Source organism: Schistocerca gregaria, chromosome 6 (assembly GCF_023897955.1).
Source record: "Schistocerca gregaria isolate iqSchGreg1 chromosome 6, iqSchGreg1.2, whole genome shotgun sequence".
Taxonomy (NCBI): domain Eukaryota; kingdom Metazoa; phylum Arthropoda; class Insecta; order Orthoptera; family Acrididae; genus Schistocerca; species Schistocerca gregaria.
The window spans coordinates 392534093-392541553 of NC_064925.1; positions in this window are offsets into that span (position 1 = coordinate 392534093).

The window sequence follows — 7461 nt, forward strand, 5'->3', positions numbered from 1 at the left end:
CTGAGCAGGACGAAATAAATCCATTGACTGTAGTCATGCAGCAGTTACCGTTGTTAGCCAAAAATGTAACAGACTTAACTAAAGTGCAAATAGAGACTAAAAGGGAAATGAATGAACAATTTGCAGCCAATCAAGTGAAAGTTGAACAATTAGCAGCCAATCAAGTGAAAGTCCAGAAGCAATTACTAGCTAATCAATCAAAGTTGAAGGAGCAATTAGAAGCTAATCAAGCGGAATAAATAATAAATTAGTAGAGAGTTTTCAGAAACTTGATGATAATTGAAATAAAACTGCAGAAGAATTGAAAATTCAGAATGAAGAGACAGAATTAAAATTAGCTGCTCAAATTGAGCAAGTCACTCAACAGTGTAATGAAAATGCGAAGAAGTGACACCTAGAGCTAACCGAGTATGTTCCTATTAAACTTGATAGTATTAAAGAGCACGTCCAGTCAATCCTACAGATAGTTCAAGCACAAGAACAGATGCAATGTTCTACGGCGGTAATTAAGGTATTAGTTGAAGTTCAAGATGCATTAAAGCAACAAGTAAATGAGATGTCAGCAGATATGCAGGATTTGAGACAATCACAAGACAACATTCCGAAGGGCATCCAAAATTTGAATAAATCCATAAATAACATAAAGGAGAGAGAAGAAGAGGTTGATCATAAGGTAAACATTCTTGCGGGAAATTTCTCGCAGTTAAGTTTGGAAAGGCAAAGCATTTCTTCAGACAATATTGAACATACGGTCACAACAGCTATACCTTCTATGACCGAGAGTTCTGAAGAAAATTTATTTAATAAAGGTTTGCGAGAAGCCATAGAACAACTAGGCGAAAAACTTAAACAATGGAAAGAAAACATTGAGAGATCTGTACATCTATCTAGAGAAGATTTGCCTTTCCACGCAAGGAAATGAACCCATACCAAGATCTATCAATTAAGCTACATTATTTAAACGATCAAGTATAGAAAGGGACATTAATGCACATGTTCGTTTTTGCAATCAACATCAGTCACAACACTATGAGGGTAGTCATAATGACTGTAATTGTAAAAGCAATACTGAGGAGAAAATGCTGATACAACGTCAATTACAGATCTACAACCCACAGAAGAAAAATGTTATCCCATAGTGTTCATAAGACGTTTTATAGGAGTATTGCCAAAAAATTTGGGTGAGTGGCAAAAGGTTAGTTTCGTGACCGGTTATATTCAGGGGTCAGGAGCTATATGGGCATCTGATATAATATCAACTTGGGACACATGTGAAGATTTTGAACGAGCATTTTTATCCAAATACTGGTCCGAAGGAGTACAAGAACGTTTAAGGCAGGAGGTATTATACCCAGAACCTTCTTCCTTTTCACGTGGGTCTTTAAAGAAATACATTGAGAAATATATAAACAAATCGAGGTATTGGGATAAGGCTATGCCTCTACAAGACGTGATTGGCATATTAAAATCTCGACTTCCGGCCAGCATCAGAAATAGAATGTTGTATATTAATGAGCATGACTTTGACTCTTTCATGACTCTGCTTGACACTATAGATATGATCGAGGAAGACATCGGCCAAGACAACTGGTTATGCAGAAGAGAGCGATTGAGGCACCAAACGCAAACTGGAATGGAATCGGATTTAATAATTATTATACTAGGAATAGTCGGAGATTCAACGGAAACAATTGCAATGGAAATGGAAAATATTAAATACTCCCTAGGGTTCGATAAGGAGTTAAAAGTCCCCAGCACAGAATTCTTGTGGCCTCGTTCGCATGTAACGAGTAACTCTCATCATACACTCCTGGAAATTGAAATAAGAACACCGTGAATTCATTGTCCCAGGAAGGGGAAACTTTATTGACACATACCTGGGGTCAGATACATCACATGATCACACTGACAGAACCACAGGCACATAGACACAGGCAACAGAGCATGCACAATGTCGGCACTAGTGCAGTGTATATCCACCTTTCGCTGCAATGCAGGCTGCTATTCTCCCATGGAAACGTTCGTAGCGATGCTGGATGTAGTCCTGTGGAACGGCTTGCCATGCCATGTCCACCTGGCGCCTCAGTTGGACCAGCGTTCGTGCTGGACGTGCAGACCGCGTGAGACGACATTTCATCCAGTCCCAAACATGCTCAATGGGGGACAGATCCGGAGATCTTGCTGGCCAGGGTAGTTGACTTATACCTTCTAGAGCACGTTGGGTGGCACGGGATACATGCGGACGTGCATTGTCCTGTTGGAACAGCAAGTTCCCTTGCTGGTCTAGGAATGGTAGAACGATGGGTTCGATAACGGTTTGGATGTACCATGCACTATTCAGTGTCCCCTCGACGATCACCAGAGGTGTACGGCCAGTGTAGGAGATCGCTCCCCACACCCTGATGCCGGGTGTTGGCCCTGTGTGCCTCGGTCGTATGCAGTCCTGATTGTGGCGCTCACCTGCACGGCGCCAAACACGCATACGACCATCATTGGCACCAAGGCAGAAGCGACTCTCATCGCTGAAGACGACACGTCTCCATTCGTCCCTCCATTCACGCCTGTCGCGACACCACTGCAGGCGGGCTGCACGATGTTGGGGCGGGAGCGGAAGACGGCCTAACGGTGTGCGGGACCGTAGCCCAGCTTCATGGAGACGGTTGCGAATGGTCCTCACCGATACCCCAGGAGCAACAGTGTCCCTAATTTGCTGGGAAGTGGCGGTGCGGTCCCCTACGGCACTGCGTAGGATCCTACGGTATTGGGGTTCATCCGTGCGTCGCTGCGGTCCGGTCCCAGGTCGACGGGCACGTGCACCTTCCGCCGACCACTGGCGACAACATCGATGTACTGTGGAGACCTCACGCCCCACGTGTTGAGCAATTCGGTGGTACGTCCACCTAGCCTCCCGCATGCCCACTATACGCCCTCGCTCAAAGTCCGTCAACTGCACATACGGTTCACGTCCACGCGGTCGCAGCATGCTACCAGTGTTAAAGACTGCGATGAAGCTCCGTATGCCACGGCAAACTGGCTGACACTGACGGCGGCGGTGCACAAATGCTGCGCAGCTAGCGCCATTCGACAGCCAACACCGCGGTTCCTGGTGTGTCCGCTGTGCCGTGCGTGTGATCGTTGCTTGTACAGCCCTCTCGCAGTGTCCGGAGCACGTATGGTGGGTCTGACACACCGGTGTCAATGTGTTCTTTTTTCCATTTCCAGGAGTGTATAACCAATTTATTTCGTTTCTGAAATTGACGCAACCCACAAGACTGATATGTCATGGTCGTAGCATAGTACCCCTAGACCTGAAAAAAACATGCCATTATTGGATAACTAGGTCATTCAAGGCGCCCCTTGTTTATGGATTTTTCTTATCATTTGCTGCATTCCAGTATACAATTGAACAAAAATTCCTATGAAATACTTTTCTAGCGAAAAAGGCCATGAATTTCGCTACAGGAGTTCTTTGTGGAGTCCATCGCCTGACAAAAATCGCGTTATCCTGGTTGGGTACACACTCATAGCACATTAACCATCTTGTTTTGACTGCAGATTATTATACATTGGCCGCGAAATACTGTGTTATCTACTACCTTCCACACTACATGTGCTCCTCCACCTTGTAGCTACGTATAGACGCGAAATTTAAGGATTTAGCGTACTTATAAATGGTGGAAAAATGGAAATTTTTAATGACTTTATTAAACTCTATAGTCTTTCTTGATTGGATTGATATATACATTATAGGGTTTTAAATGAAAAATGTCCTGTATATACCAAATTTTAAAGGTACAGTCATGTATGCCGCCACGCCACCTTTATTCCGTTACAGAAATCAGTACTATTTGGAAAAGAACTGTAAACTTTCTGTTTACAGCGATTACACGTATGATACATTGTGTACGTTGGTAACAGTGTTGCTTTCTAGTGTCTGTAAATGATTATCTTTGATAGTATTTAGTTTTGTTTCGCTGAAGCGGTTTGTTCACATTTTACTGAATGTTTGTTGCCCAAGTGCTACATATATTTGTGGAAGTACATATCCTTTAGTATGCAATGAAAACGAACTATGCCATACATCAATAAATTCAATCCAAGGAAATTACATGGTAACGAATTCACAAACAAAGCAAGGGACACTGTTGAAAGTAACCTTTGTATCCGTTCTGCTGGAAAGAAACTCCCACGTGGTACACCTCCTGGTGATTAAAAATTTGTGTTAACAATGATTACATTGGTAGTGGATTTGTTGTTCTTGATGTTGGTATCTTGTGGTCTTTGACAAAGGAAGTGGCGAAATGTAAACAATGTAATTGTGTAAGTTGTCTGGAAATAACAGAACAACAAATAAGCAGGAAGGGTTTAGCGTCAAAATTAGTTCTTTGGTGTAGATGCTGCAATATATAGTCCTCGAAAATGACTTCGAACATTGCTAATGATTCATATGATGTGAATTTGAAGTTAGTGTATCTAAAGGGTGCAATAGAAAAAGGAAAAAGGATGGTGAAACGTTTTGTAGTTTGATGGACCCTGCTTCTCCTCCCAGTAGGTTTAGCAAGTACATAAAAATACTTTTAGGTGCCTTTGCGGTTGTGTCTAAAGCATCTATAAAACGTCTAGTACAATAAACTGTAAGTATTAGTGCAATCAGGAACATTACTGTTGCACTTGATGGGACATCATTCCTTGATTGGTGCTGTAAATGCTACTTTCCTGGAGAATGGAAAAGTTGTTGATGTTGAGTGCATATCTAAGTAATCCCACACCTGCCATGGTAACACTGAAGCGCACATTGACATCAGTGTTCTAAAAATTATGATGGTTGCTGTGGAGGTATGGTGTGTGATGGAGCTCTAAAACTATTTCAGAGGTCTGTGCCCGTTTATAACCTTAGATATACCAAGTACCTAGGCCACGGGGACTCTAAAGCTTTCAATTAAATTAATGAGTTCAGTGTTTAGGGTGAAACCTTGGTAACAAAACTAGAGTTATGGTCAACTGCAAAGGAGGATGGGTGCTAGATTGAGGAAGCTACGAAGAAAATAAAAGGAAAGTTGCTATCTGATGGAAAATATCTGTCTGGCAGAGGCAGATTGACAGAATGTGAAATAGGCCTCCTTCAGAAATATTATGGACTTGCCATTAGACGAACTTCGCCTCACAATGATGTTACAGCAATTATAAAAGATGTATGGGCCACCTACATTCATAAGTTGTCCACAGATGACCACCCTGTTCACGTACTTTGCCCTAAGGAGCAGATTCTTGGTGTGGTTACCAAAACGTAAAGGAAAGTGGTCAAATATACCTTCTCCTTCTCTTCCTGAGCCTGTTATGAATGAAATAAAACCAATTTTTAGAGACCTGAGTGATCCTGATTTGCTTAATAAATGTCTTCATGCGGGTATTCAGAATACAAATGAAAGTTCCAATCATTGCATACGGGAAAGATTACTCAAGGAATGTTTTTGTAGGACTAAATACATTAAATGTTGGTGTGCTAGATGACGTGATATGTTTCAATGATGGAGTAATAGGAAGATTGTAAGTCCTGAGAAATTTAGGCACAAAAATGTGGCTCTAATATGGAAGATCAATTGCTTGCATGTGACAGACAACAGGGACATGAAGCTGAAAGATTCGCTCTTGAAGTTGACAAAGAAGCAAGAAGTGCTAAACGGAATGCCAAGAGGAAGCTTGAAGATGAAGAAATGGTGCATGATGAAAACTATACTTCAGGAATGTTCTGAGGCATAGTTTAATTTGACTCATATCCTCATTCGCAGTTTCCCACAAGTTATATTTTTCAGAATTCAGTTGCAAATATTTCCTAAAGTTTATAAAGCATTGTTCTAATTTTCTTTCTGTAGATTACAGTAGTCCATACTTATGTAGTAGACCTAAGCTTTATTCCAGATTCAACTAAATTATAGAAAAAATTACATTTTAATAGGAAAAAAATTATAAAATTAAAATGTAAGATGTGATATTTTTTATCCTTGTAATATAAATAATAGGTGAAATTCGATAAGTCTAGTACCTCAGCCATCGTGTCCTGCATATCTGGTAAAAATTTGGTCTCCTTCAAATGTATAAAATTGGATTATAAGTGCCTCAATTTGAGGAAGCATTTTGGAGAAAGCATTGCATCAATTTCTATGTAATTCTTTTAACCCTAAGCAGGTACAAAAATATTCAAAACACATCTAATTGCTGTAGAAAGTGTGTTGCATTACCTGATGTCAACAAAAAATATGTAAAACATATACATTATAAACAGTGCCTGAAAGAAATAGGTGTTGACTTTTACGTAATATTAAGCCGGAAAAGTACCGTGTATCCTCAAAACGATATGCGGTATTCTTGCGTTTGCGACTTAGTTATTGACTCACACCAGAACATCCACATCACTGTTCCTATATCACGTTAAACGTAGTTTCTAACCACAAACTGAACCGGCTAACCATATTGCGCTGTCCAATCAAATTTCCAGCGCTAAAGTAAATTTCGTTAGAACAGAGGTTTACATTTACATCGTAAATGAAATACAGAATCAAATTCGTCCTTTCTTGATTCCAAAAACAGCCAGACTTGATATTTGTCGACCATAGGTATGCCTTTACGTAGAATCTGAAAATGCAATAGAAGTAGGAGAATCCCATTCGAAAATACAAAGTAGTCCACACCCACGCCGTAGGGGTAGTTAAGAGGTGGGTGGTGGTACCACAGACAGGTGTCTCTTTACTAATAAATTTTCAGATAAACATTTTTGTTACACAATGCGTTGCTTTCGAGGTATTTGGTCGTCTCAAGGTAAAACAAACACCCTCTAGAGAATATTATATCAATAAGAGCATTACAATTTGGTATAGGTGGTGTACTACGGCTCAGCGTACCCTTCAAGGTATTCAAAAGTTAGGAAATAGTTGTCTACGTAAGCTTTTTGTCTTGAACTGTGTTTTCATGTTTCATACAGAGCTCGTCAAGTGCTGCAGTTCTAATGGCGTGGTGTTACCGCACGAACGTCATCGCTGTCGAGCCATTCCAGCCGTCAGCTGTTGCGACGGCCAGAGATGGGTAGTTTTCCACGCCGGCTGCTGTGGTCAGGGTCGGACAGGGCTGTCCACAGAGGGTCCTGCGGCCGGTGGCGCTGACGAATGGCCACCGGGCACCGCCACTTCCGCTCCCCACTGGCGCACGTAGAGCCTCTGCGAACCCCGTGTCCCTGCAGCTGCACTGACACGCGCCCGTACTAACTGGCTGCACCGTGCCACTGTGCTACGCAGTGTACTTCAGAAACTTGCTTAAGCCGATTTCTAAACACTCCGCTGGCTGACGGCTATGGACCGTAGCAGCACACTGATTAAAAAGTGTTCACTAGACCTTCATATTCTAAGTACTCCATAACATAGTGCAACTAGGTGTGTAAGCCCATTAAATGTACACACCAAGCGCGCA